The sequence below is a fragment of the Orycteropus afer genome, unplaced genomic scaffold (assembly GCF_000298275.1).
Source record: "Orycteropus afer afer isolate SDZICR_OR568_19922 unplaced genomic scaffold, OryAfe1.0 scaffold00411, whole genome shotgun sequence".
Classification (NCBI taxonomy): Eukaryota; Metazoa; Chordata; class Mammalia; order Tubulidentata; family Orycteropodidae; genus Orycteropus; species Orycteropus afer.
This window is the reverse complement of record NW_006921998.1, coordinates 2,856,548-2,870,702: the sequence shown is the minus strand read 5'-3', so window position 1 is coordinate 2,870,702 and position 14,155 is coordinate 2,856,548.

Sequence of the window (14,155 nt, the reverse complement as noted above, 5' to 3'; positions counted from 1 at the left end):
TATCTATGTATGCATATATGATAAGCATTTCTCAAGCTGAAAGAGTCAAGAAAAGCCTCTAGCTTCAGGGGCCGGGAGCAAGAGGCAGATCTGAACCCCAAGGTCAAAGGGCTTTCACCCAGCCCCTAGAGCTTAGCACTTTGAACTCAGACTTAAAGACTCCAAACTGTAAGAGAATACACTCCTGTTTGTTAAGACCATCCCATTTGTGGTATATTCCTGTCAGAGTGGCACTAGGTAACCAGAACATTGATTATGCAAAAGCATTCCATTGTGTGGATTATAATAAATTATGGATTACATTGAGAAGAACGGAAATTATAGAACTCTTGAGAGTGCTCGTCAGGAACCTGTACATAGAGTCGGAGGCTGTCATTTGAACAGAACAAGGGAATATCGCATGGTTTATAATCACGAAGGGAGTGCATCAGGGTTATATCCTTTCACCATGCTTTTTCAATCTGTATGCTGAGCAAACAGTCCAAGAAGCTGGATTATATGAAGAAGAACGTGGCATTAGAATTGGAGGAAGACTCATTAATAACCTGCGATATGCAGACAACACAACTTTGCTTGCTGAAAATGAGAATGACTTCTGGTGGGATAGTGCCTAAGGCATTTGACTGCTAACCAGAAGGTTGGTGGTTCAAACTTACCAGCCACTCCTCATAAGGAAGGTTGAGCAATCTACTTCTGTGGTGATACAGCCTCGGAAACCCAAGGAAGGGTCACTATGAGTTGGATCTGACTCCACAGCAATGTGTTTGTTTTTTGGTTTGTAAAGCACTTACAGATGAAGATTAAGGTCTTCAGTCTGCAGAATGGATTACATTTCAACATAAAGAAAATGAAAATTCTCACAACTGGACTGATAAGCAGCATCACAGTAAATGGAGAAAAGATTGAAGTTATTTAAGATTTCACATTGCTTGGTTGCACAGTCAACACCAATGGAAGCAGCAGTTGAAATATCAGAGGACATGTTGCATTGGGCAATCTACTGCAAAAGAATACTTTCAAGGGCTGAAGAACAAGGATGACTCCTTGAAGACAAAGGTAAACCTAACCTAAGCCAGTGTATTTTCAATTGGCTCATATGTGCGTGAGAGTTGGACAATGAATAAGGAAGACCGAAGATGAGTTGATGCTTTTGAGCTGTGGTGTTGGCAAAGACTACTGAAAGTACCATGGATGCTAAAAGAACTAACAAATCTGTCCTGGAAGAAGTGCAGCCAGAATGCTCCTTGGAAGTGAGAATGGCCAGACTTCATCTCACTTATTTTGGTCATGTTGTCCGAAAGGACCATTCTCTGGAGAAGGAGATCACACTTCGTAAAATGTGTCAGCAAAAAAGGGGAAGGCCCTCAATGAGATGGGTTGACACAGGGGCTGCAGCGATGGGCTCAGGCACAGAAAGAATTATGAGGCTGGTGCACGACTGGGCAGTGTTTCATTCTGTTGTACTTAGGGTCGCTATGAGTTGGAGCCAACTATATGGCACCTAACAACAGCATGTATCCATACATATACAGACTGCAAAAAAAAAAAAAAAAAGAGAATGAAAACTTTATATATGTACCTGAGAGATTTCTGGAGACATCCAACTCTTCTTGAATGTCTGCTATTACAATATACCCCTCAAGTTGAGGAAGCTATGTAATGTGTACAGAATTAGATATTTTGAAAGTCATAAAAATAATGATTCCATTATCCTCAGCTTTGCATTCAGTGGCCCTCATAATTTTTTTTTTATCTTCAGCAAAATATTAAATGCAGTAAAGAATATGCTCTTTAAAGACACCCATAGCAGCAGTTGATGGAGTGAATAGTGATTTTCTAAGGCAAACAATTTTCTCCTGATGTAGCAATTTTGTACAGCTGAATTATTATGTTAAGCTACCCTTAAATCTCAAATATATTATTAAGCACTGCAGACACATATGGAAATGATATATTTCATTTTCTTCTGTAGCCAGAAAGATGGCTATCATTGCTAATATCCTTTGTAAAAGTATTCAGAAGGGGCTCCTGGATTAGCTTCCTAAAGATATTGGTTCACTATTAACATGTTGCAGTACTATTTAACAGGCATATTTTTTACACCTTAATTGGTTATTAAATACAGAAAAAGGAACTGCAAATTTGATGTAAATGTTATTTGGGAAGTGTGTGTTTAGTAACAATCAATTAATTATTTCTGTCCTTGATGATATTCCTAGGCCTCTAGAGAGAGATGGGGAAAAGTTTACTTCCTTTCTCAGTGAACCTGTGTTACTGATTTCTCAATGTTTAAAAAAGTAACTTGTATTTCCAAGATAATTTGGGATTTATTTTGTATGAAGAGCAAACCTAAATAACGTGGACAAAATTACAAAACAAAATAACTCACTGCCGTGCAGTTGGATCTAACCCATAGCAACCTCTCCCCTTGGGTTTCCCAGGCAGTATCACTATGGAAGTAGATTGCCCAACTTTCCTTCTGAGGAGTAACTGGTGCGTTTGAACCACCAGCTTCCTGGTTAGCAGTTGAATGCCTTAGGCACTACGCCACCAGAGCTCCTGTGTAGACAAAATTAGGTATCATTTTTAACTTGCATATACGCCTCAACTCACATTTTTACTTCAAACAGATTTTATTAACAACTTTAAAGAGCCTAGCAATTTTCAAAGAAAAACTGCCTCTTGGAGGCAAAGGACTTTTCTCTTGTGAGCCAAATCTGTCTTCTCTGTTCCAGATACTGCTCAACTCTCTGATGGAAATTCTACAACATGTGTTTTTATTAAGATTCAGAATTATTGGATAAAATGTGGATGTAAACCCTAATTAAAAAAGAAATACCAATATGTACTGGAACAAACTAGTTATTTTATTTCTCTAGTTGCAATTGTTCTTCATCTGTACATTTTATATTCCATTTACCTGTGTCAGAGTGTATTTTCTAGGCTGTTTCCAGAAACCTTGGTAGTAGAATCATTGTGTTTAAATGATACAGGTCAGGACTCTTTGTTTTTCTCTTTTCTTCCACTGACTCAGGAAAAGTCATGAGAAATGCTAAAACTTGAGTAATCTCACACTTTCCCAACCATACCACCCTACCAGCTCACCCCCACCCCCACCCAGCACCCCCCAAACCTCAGCCACATCATAAATATCACACATTTTAGCTATGTTGACTACCTTGGCCTTTTCTAATTAAAAGTGGTTGCCTAATTCCCTAAGACATGCAAAAAGCCTTCAGGTCCTAAAAAGAAATGACTTTCAATTGAAAAGCTAGTAAATAAGTCAGCTTGGGGCCCAAAGCAATTATCATAGCAGGGAAGTATCTTGTTAAAAGTCTATCTTGAATTGGCTTGTTCTGGTCTTCCAGTAATTGGAAAGCAGACTGACAAAATTTAATCCCAAATATTCCTACAAAGACAATTATTCTATATTGTAATGACATTTAGGTAAAAGCTTTTATGCTAGAAATGTCCAAATATGTTATTAATACCTAAATATAATTCACCAAAAATATGCAAGAAATGAGATGTCTTAATTTTAAAGTGCATTTAAATGATTCTAGCTGTGATTATATTAACAGGTACTTCAATAGATAATATATTACAGTTCAGTTCAAAATCTGAGTTTTTATATGATGCAAAGCCCCCTGCCTAACTTTGGAAGGTACACGATCATCAAAATGACTGAAAAAGAAGGAATTTAAAAATTTTCAGGAAAGGACACAAAATCCCAAAATATAATGCATAATAAGAGAAATTCTGTAAACAAAGTCCTAAGAGGTGTGACACTACATGGGAGGAGAGATTGCATTTGTACCTGGAGAAAAGGAGAAGTAATGAGGAAAGAGTTCATGGGTAATGTGGCATTTATGATTCTCCTTTTAAAACAAAACAGTCCACCACCACCAACAACAAACAGTTGCAATCAAAGGTATTCCAACCCATAACAACCTTGTGTGTTACAGAGTAGAACTGCTCCATGAGGTGTTCAACACTATGACATGTCAGAAGCAGACCACAACATCTTTTATCCTAAATTTTCCCTGGATGAGCTCACACCATGCACGTTTCAGTTAGTAGAAAAGCACTTAATCCCAATGGATTTCTGATGTTCTTTATAGGGCAGCATTATTTCCACAGGCAAAGTTGGGTCAAGAGGGTTTTCCAGGAAAAGAGGAAACTGCGTGGTTAAAGCCTGGATCTGGATAAGCATGAGTGTACATTATAGAAGCATAAACCATATGGTTTCACTGGAGGAAAGAAATTGGCTAGGATGAAAATAGGCAATGAATCTTGACACATATGTAAAAGTTCCCATTATTAGGCTATGAGATGCCAATGAATTATTTTCAACAGGGTGTAATATGATGAAAGCTATTTTCAGGGAAATAAATATATCTTCAAAGAACATTGTATATTGAGGGTGAGAGACAAGAAACATGAGAGGCTGTGAGTCACCAGAGATGACCAATACAAAGAAACTAAAGGAAATGAGTGCCTGATTGACTTTGCACCCACCTGGAATGGAGGAAAGGGGAAAATTTGAAAGGTCTGTAGTATGACTACACTAGATTTATAAAATGCTTAAAGAGGGTGGAAGAAAGAGTAAATAAAGTCATTGTGACTTAAAATTTAAGGCCTAAAAATTTGTTGATAAAAATGTATAGAAATAAATTTAGGACATTGTGTTTGGGATACATTTCAGATGTAGTGGCAGTAAGGATAAATGAATAAGAATTTCTCTGACTCCCATAGCATCATTATTATAAAAGCAAAAATACACCAAAACTATGTTAGTTTATTAAAATATCAACTATGTCAGAAGTGAAATTGAAAAAGTTGTATGCATTGTATCAACTACTTAAAACAATAACTACAACAAACCAAACCCACTGCCATTGAATCAATTCCTATTCACAGCAATCCTATAAGACAGAGTAGCACTTCCCCATAGGGTTTCTAAGGCTGTCAATCTTTATGGAAAAAGACTGCTCCATCTTTCTGTCAGAGAGTGGCTGGGTGGTTCTTTCTGCCCATCTTTTGGTTAGCAGCTGAATGCCTTAACTACTGTGCCATCAGAGCTCCTTTGTCATTTTGAAGACTACAGTGCATCTGACCCAACCTATGGTATTTTTAGGAGCCTCCCATGCATGTGAAAGCTCGACAATGAATAAGGAAAACTCCCAAAAAGAATTTATGTATTTGATTTGTGATACTGGTGAAGAATATTGAATATAGCATGGAGAGCTAGAAGAATGCCTTGGAGAAAATACAGTTAGAATTTTCTTTAGATGCAAAAATGGCCAGATGTTGTCTCTAATACTTTGGCCATGTCAGAAGGGACCAGCCACTTGAGAAAAATATCTTTCTAGGTAAAGTGGAGGGTCAGCAAAAAAGGGGAAGTCATTCATTGAGATTGATTGACATGGTGGCTGCAATCATGGGCTCAAGCATAGCAATGATTGTGAGGATGGCACAGAATCAGGCAGTGTTTCAATCTGCTGTAAATAGAGTTGCTATGAGTTGGAACCAATTTGATAGCTCCTAGTACCTAAGGCAGGAGCTCTGGTAGCATAGTGCCTAAGGCACTTGAGTGCTCACCAGAAGGCTGGTGGTTCAAACCCACCAGCCACTCCTCGGAAGGAAGGTTGGGCAATCCTACTTCCATAGTGATACTGCCTCGGAAACCCAAGGAGGGGTCGCTATGAATCGGGGCCAACTCGACGGCAAACAACAACAGCAACTACAGTACCTAAGGCATTTGACTGCTAACCAGAAGGCTGGCTGTTCAAACCCACCAGCCCTCCTTGGAAGGAAGGTTGGGCAGTCTACGTCCATAGTGATACTGCTTCAAAAACCCAAGGAGGGATTGCTGAGTCAGATCTGATTCAATGGCAGTGTGTTTGGTTTTGTTTTTTAACAATAACACCAGAGTTCCATACAAAACCAATAGCTAATATTTATTTGTTGTAGTTTTGAGCTCCCCTCACATAGGCTTGAAATTCTTGGTAACCCCATGTACAACAAATCTAAACCAATGCCTGGTCCTGCAACATCTCAGTGATCAGGAAGATTGGACCCATGTGATCCATAAAGTAAGGTATTCATTGGCTGATTTTTAGAAGTAGATTGCCAAAACTTTCTTCCTAGTCTTTGTGTTAGTCTGGAAGTTCCACTAAAACTTGTTCAGGAACACCCAAGCCTCTACTGACAGATGGGTTGTGGCAACACATGAAATATATTGGCCAGGAATAGAACCCAGGTTTCCTACATCAAAGTAGATTCCTACATCTAGTAGATTTCAACATGGTTATTACATGCATTACAGAGAGCTGTACTCACATCTTTCTCTCCTGGAGCAGCTAGTGAATATGAATTGCCTACCTTTCAGTTGCTCTTCTGCTCTTCTATCCGAGTTCCTGGCATTTATCCCCTTTCTCCTGCTTTCCCGTCCTGCTGCTTTGGGCGGGCCTGAGTTTCTCTCTTCACCTAATCTCTTCGGCTGATTGCTCTTGTCTTTGGCTTCCTGGCTTTTAATCCCCTTTCTCCTGCTCTTCCAGCCTGCTGCTTTGGGCATCCCTGAGTTGTCTCTCCTCACCTGTAACCCTGGGGCTGACTGACAAAGCTCTGGGAATTGATGGCATACCGATTGAGATATTTCAACAAACAGATGCCCCATTGGAGGCACTCACTCAGTTATGCCAAGAGATTTGGAAGACAGCTACCTGGCCAACTGACTGGAAGAGATCCATATTTGTGCCCATTCCAAAGAAAGGTGATCCCACTGAATGTGGAAATTAGAGAACAATAGCATTAATATCGCACGCAAGTAAGATCTTACTGAAGATAATTCAGAAACGTTTGCAGCAGTATATTGACAGAGAACTTCCAGAGGTTCAAGCCGGATTCAGAAGAGGACGTGGAACAAGGGATATCATAGCTGTTGTCAGATGGATCTTGACTCAAGGCAAAGAATACCAGAAAGATGTTGACTTGTGTCTTATTGACTATGCAAAGGCATTTGATTGTGTGGATCATGACAAATTATGGATAGCATTGAGAAGAATGGGAATTCCTGAGCACTTGATTGTACTCATGAGGAATCTCTACCTTGACCAGAAGGCTGTCGTTCAAACAGAACAAGGGGACACTACATGGTTTAAAATCAAGAAGGGAGTGCATCAGGGTTGTAATCTTTCTCCACACTTACTCAATCTATATGCTGAGCAAATAATCTGAGAAGCTGGACTGTATGAAGAAAAACGTGGTATCAGGATTGGAGGAAGAATCAGTAGCAACCTGAGATATGCAGACGATACAATTTTGCTTGCTGAAAGTGAGGATGACTTAAGGCACCTACTGAAGAAGGTTGAAGAATACAGTCTACAGTATGGATTACGTCTCAATATAAAGAAAACAAAAATCCTCACAACTGGACCAATGAGCAGCATCACAATAAATGGAGAGAAGATTGAGGTTGTCAAGGAATTCACGTTGCTTGGTTCTACAATTGATGCAAATGGAAGCAGCAGTTAGGACATTAGACGATGTGTAGCATTGGGAAAGTCAACTGTGAAGGAACTGTATCAAGTGCTGAGGAGCAAGGATATCTCCTTGAGGACTAAGGTGCGCCTGACACAAGCTATGATATTTCCAATCACCTCATAGGCATGTGAGAGCTGGAGAATGAATAAGGAAGACCAAAGAAGAGTTGATGCTTTTGAGTTGTGGTGCTGGCAAAGAATGCTGAAGTTACCATGGACTGCTAAAAGAACTAACAGATATGTCTTGGAGGAAGTGCAGCCAGAATGCTCCTTGGAAGCAAGAATGGCCAGACTTCGTCTCACCTATTTTGGTCATGTTGTCAGAAGGGACCATTCCCTGGAGAAGGATGTCATGCTTGGTAGGGTGGAGGGTCGACGAAAGAGGGGGAGGCCTTCAATGAGAAGGATTGACATGGTGGCTGCAATGATGGGCTTAAGTATAGCAGGGATTGTGGGGCTGGCGCGGGATCGGGCAGTGTTTTGTTCTGCTGTGCATGGGGTCACTCTGAGTCGGAAACGACTTGATGGCACTTAACAACAGCAACAAACCTTTCATTTAGTGGCTGAGCACTTAAGAAGTGCACCACCAAGGCCCCTTGTCTCTTCCATGGAAGGGGAGAATTATATCACTGAACCACTAATACTCTCTAATATGTATTTAGGACTTATTAAATGCCAACTAAAGGAGCTCTAGTGGCATAGTGGTTAAGGCATTTGGCTGATAACCAAAAGCTCAGTAGTTCAAACCCACTAGCTGCTCTGTGTGAGAAAGATGAGACAGTCTGCCTCCATAAAGATTTACAGTCTTGGAAACCACATAAGCCTGTTCTACTCTGTCTTATAAGATCACTAGTCACTGTGAGTCAGAATTGACTCAATAACAGTAGGATTTTTGTTGTTGTTATAAGCCAAGTAAGAAGCCCTGATAGCACAATAGTTCAGTACTCAAATGCTATCCAAAAAGTTGACTGTTCAAACCCACCCTTTGGCTTAGTGGTAGAAAGTCTTGGTGGACATCTCCTTTAAAGATCACAGCATAGAACACCCTACAGGACAGTTCTACTCCATCCCAAAGACTTCCTAAGTCTAAAATTTATTCCACAGCAACTAACAACAGCAAGAGCATATGCCAAGCATCATTCTCAATTATATAGTCGTTTTAATGTTCACAATCATATTCTATCCATTCCAAAAATAGGAGGTCAATGGTCAAAGAGATTGAAAAATTTATCCAAGGACATAGAGTGAGTATATACCAGAAGTTTGACTGAAATCAATGATTTGTTTCCAGAACACATGCTGTTAGCCTACTGTGTTCTATCTAAGTTACTACTGGAGCTCAAGGGATAGCTGTGCGTGAGATGAAACAAGAAGGCATTGTAAAAGACATTGCCTATGAACTATTCTCTAAGGATGAAAGGGAGGCAGCCAGACATCAGACAGAGTGGGAGAGGGGTAGGGAAGAGCTTTCTACGCAATGGGAGGCAGCCTGAGCAAAAGCCTAGAGGAGAAAAGTCAGGTACATTTGGAGAACTGAAATTCATCATAATACCTATTATAGAGTCAGGAGAAGGTGTCTCTGGGGATGTGGGCACATTATTATATCACTCTGTCATTACTCCTTGAAAATGATATAAAAAATGATTAAACTACATTTCAATTAATAAGAGATCTCAATTAGTCAAATTGTGTCCCCCAAAATATTTTTTTAATAAGAAGAGAAGAATGGCAAGCCTTCTTCTCTATTTTGGGCAGTCATTGGAGCTAGAAAACAGCAAGTTCCAATCCCTTATTTGTTAAGTGATGTTTGATGAGCGCATCTCTAAAGTCTATTGAGAGAAGAAGAAAATAATTTGTTTAAATTTAATGTTTTATTTATTTATTAAGAAGAGCTATGAAACCCAGTTACAGAACTGTTTATGGTGCTATACAGAGGCATGAAGGACCTCTGGTGTCGTAATGGGTAAGGTATTTGGCTGCTAACCAGATGGTTGGTGGTCCAAGCCCACCAGCTGCTCTGTGGGAGCAAGACAAGGCAATCTACTTCTGTAAAGATTTACAGCCTCGGAAACCCAATGGGGGTTGCTATGAGTTGAAATTGACTCAATGACAGTGTGTTTGATTTGATTATGATGGAGGCCACTAGCTCATCTTTGTTACAGGATTCTGTTGACTTGGGGATGGTAATGATAATATGTCTATCGTACTGTAACATTAAAAAAGAAAATAGATGAGTATTGGTTAAAAATATTGACTTTAGATCACACTGAGTTTGGATTCTGCTGACTTTTATGAACTTTGTGACCTTTGGCAAGTACATTTGTTATTAGTGCTGTGTAACAAATCACTCCAAATTTAACAGCTTAAAACCTCAAGCATTTGTTACATAGGATTTTTCTGGGTCAGAAATGTGGGAACAATTTATCTCATTGGTTCTTTCATGATCTCTCATGAGATTGCAGTCATCTTAAAATGCCAGAGAATAAAAGTTCATTCCTATGGTTGTTGTCACGATGTTTCAGTTCCTCCGTATGTGAATCTATCCATGTTTTGGTTATTGTTTGGTGTTCTTGAGCTGATTCTAATTCATACTACCTCAAGTATAACAGAACAAAATATTATCATTCTTAGGTATGTTTGAACTCATGATTATAGTCACTGTGACAATTCAACTCCTTGAAATTGTTCCTCTTTTAGTTGACTTTTCTTTATAGAGTATGATGTCCTTCTTCAGGGATTGATCCCTTCTGATAATATGTCCAATGTAAGCAAAGTCTCATTATCTTTGCTTCTAGCAAGTATTCTGGATGTACTTCTACCCACATATATTTATTTGTTGTTCTGTCAATCCATAGAGCTGATTATATAACATGGAAGCTGGCTTCCTCTGGAACAAGTGAAAAGAGAGAAAGAAACAAATAAAGAACCCAAGATAGAAGTCATAGTCTCCATAGCTTAGTATTGAGATACACATCCCATGTTTATGCCATGTACATTATATATGCATGTGGAGCTCTGGTGGCATAGTGCCTAAGGCATTTTACTGCTAACCAGAAGGCTAGCAGTTCAAATTCACCAGTCACTTCTCAGAAGGAAGACTGGGCAGTATATTTCCAAGGATATACCACCTTGGAAACCCAAGGAAGTGTCCCAATGAGTCAGAATTAATTACTAGTGAATCACTAAGTCCAACTTAAAACTCAAGAGGAGAGGAATTAAGCTTAATCCTTTGAGGAAAAGACTAATCTGTCCATTTATATTTGAAGCCATTGGAAAAAAAAAAAAAGCTATTCTCTCTGTTTGTGTTTTGATATCTGGAGATACTAAAAGACTTCTATGTAAATTAACATATGTTTTATTTACTATGTGAAGGCATTCAACAGTGTGTATCATAACAAATTATGGATAACATTGTGAAGAATAGGAATTCCAGAACATGTAATTGCTCTCAAAAAGAAACTGTACATAAACAAAGAGGCTGCCATTTGAACAGAACAAGGGGATACTGCATGGTTTAAAATCAGGAAGAGGTGCTCCAGCGTTGTATCCTTTCACCATACTTATTCAATCTGTATGCAGAGTAAATAATCCAAGAAGCTGGGCTATATAAAGAACAACACAGCAGCAGGATTGGAGGAAGACTCATTAACAATCTACAATCTGCAGATGACACAACCTTGTTGCTGAAAGTGAAGACTTGAAGCACTTATTGATCAATATCAAAGACTACAGTCTGCAATATGGATTACACCTCAATATAAAGAAAATGGAAATCCTTACAACTGGACTAATACAAAACACCACAATAAATGGAAAAAAGATTGAAGTTGTCAGAGATTTTATTTTACTTGGATCCACAATCAACACCCATGAAGCAGAAGTCAAGAAATCAGACATCATATTGTATGGAGCAAATCTTCAGCAAAGGACCTCTTTGAAGTGTCAAATAAGGAAGATGTCATTTTCTAAACTAAAGTGCACCTAATTAAGCTAATTTCCTATCACCTCATATGCATGTGGAAGCTGAATGATGAATAAGGAAGACCAAAGAAGAGTTGATGCCTTTGAAACATGGTGTGCGTAAAGAATACTGAAAATACCATGGACTACCAGAAGAACAAACAAATCTGTCCTGGACCAAGTGCAGCCAGAATGCTCATTGGAAACGAGGATGGCCAGACTTCATCTCACCTCTTTGAGGATGTTTTCAAAAAAGACCATTCCCTGGAGAAGGATGCCATGCTTGGTAAAGTAGAGGGTTAGCAAAAGAGGGAAAGACCTTCACTGATATGAGTTGACACAGTGGCTGCAACGATGGGCTGAAGCATAGTAAGAATTGTGAGGATGGTGCAGGACAGAGCAGTGTTTCCTTCTGTTGTAAACAGGGTCACTATGAGTTGGAGCCAACTCAGTGGTGCCTAACAACAACAACAGGTACATGAAGAGAAGAAGGGCATTAGTAATTCATTGGTAAAATTCTCAATTTCCTAGCAGTTCAGTTTCTGGCAAATATACCCCAAATATACCACATACATAGCCCATTCTTCTCTCAGTGAAGGCGTGTGTGTTGTTAGGATCCTCCAAAGGTTTCAGTAGATCTTCCACACTAAGTTGGAATGGGAAGAGAAACCTGATTATCTATTTCCAAAATCCTATCAATGAAAACCTATGGATCATAATTGTCTAGTTTGGAAGCAATCATGGTAATGACACAGGACTGGTCAGGATTTATTTTTCCTTTTGTGCATAGTGTCACCATGAGCTGGGATTTATTCTTGGGTAGCTAACAACAAAAGCAGCACAAGGTTGCAGTGTAGTTGTTATTCATTGATAGTTGTAAAATGTTTAGAACAGTATTTAAAGCATCCTTACCCATCTGTGCTGATATAATATATATATACTATATTTTACTATAGTTATGTAGGAGCTCTGGTAGCATAGTGTCTAAGGCATTTGACTGCTAATCAGAAGGCTGGTGGTTCAAACCCACCAGCCGCTCCTCAGAAGGAAGATGGAACAATCTACTTCCGTAGTGATATCTCCTCAGAAACCCAAGAAGGGGTCGCTATATGCTGGGTCCGACTTGATGGCACATAATGACAACAACAACAGCAACATTGTTATGTGTTCTGGTGTTAATTTTACCTTCTCTCTGTTATTTCTTTATAAAATTCCATGATGATGATAGCTGCCATCAAGTTGACACTGATCAATGGTGATCCTATACACAACAAAACAATATGTTTCCTGGTCTTCACTATTTCTGGAATATTCAAGTCCAGTACTGCAGCTCTTGGGCCAACTTATTTCATTGAGGGCTACTTTGCTTCTCACTGGCCTTTTACTTCACCAAGCATGATGTTCTCATCCAGCAATTGATCATTCCTGATGACATGTCTAAAACAAGCAAATCAGACAATCTCTTATGATCCATAAATTTATCATTGGCTAGGTTTTGGAAGTATACGGCCAGGGCATTTTTTTTTTTTTTCTTAGTCTACCTTATTCTGGAAGCTCTTCTGTAACCTGTTTACTATGAGTGGGCCTTCTGGTATTTGAAATATTGGTAGCATAGTTTAAACTATCACAGCAATGTGGAAGCATAGTACAACAAACTGACAGATGGTTGGTGGGTAAAATATTAAAGGATTCATTAAAATCTATTAATGAATGGCCATTGTATAAGACAGAGATCTTGGGTCTCACCATGGTGTATGTCAACTTCATTGGGTCACTTTTTTTTTTTTTTTATGACAGTAGTGATAATATGAAAGTGGGAAAGTAGATATGATACAGGGGGGATAAAGGAAACTTCAAAGACCTTACAATTCGCTTTCCCTGTAGTGACTCTCTATGTAAATATGGAGAAACAACAAAGTGATATAAACTAAAGTAATACTGACATTTAAGCTCATGAGTTCTAGTGACTTCTCTGAAGTTGTCCTCTCAGAAAAGTTTTCATGGGCCACGAAGCATCTATCCCGGCAGCTTCCCACCACACAGCTGTTTCTGAATGTCTTGGTTATGGTCTCTGAAGAGAATAGAATCAAGGGAATGTTCTTCCAAATACATAAAAACTCACAAATTCCCAACTGCAGGTCCCTCTTGCTCTTGGCAGCCACTGAGATGTCCAGTTTTCAAACTAGAATTACTTCTTCAGGGTCTCCAGGTTATTGTGAAATTGCCTAAAACAAAGACAGTCGTCTTGTACACGAGGAAAATGCATCAACATTTTAGCTCCTTTGCTTCTCTGTCTCTGTATTGAAAGAAAAAAAAAAGACAATAAAAAAAATAATCAGAGGAAGAAAAAGATGTATCTTTGAGCAGAAAAATTGTAAAGCTATCTTCCAGGTCTCTGGAGTGATGTAAAAACATGCCTTTTTAATATATTTTTTATGTACCACATCTTTTGAGTCAAGCAGAGGTATATGGGGAACAAAGCATCTAGAGAAAGAATTGAGGATAATATTTGGTACATAATTTGTCTTCAGTAAATGTTTCCTAAATGAATTTTTGATCAATGAAAGAGAAATGACAAAGAAAGAGGAAGTTATCGTTTCAAAAATCAGACTCCTAAAATTTCCATCTCTTTTTAGATACAAACTCTACAC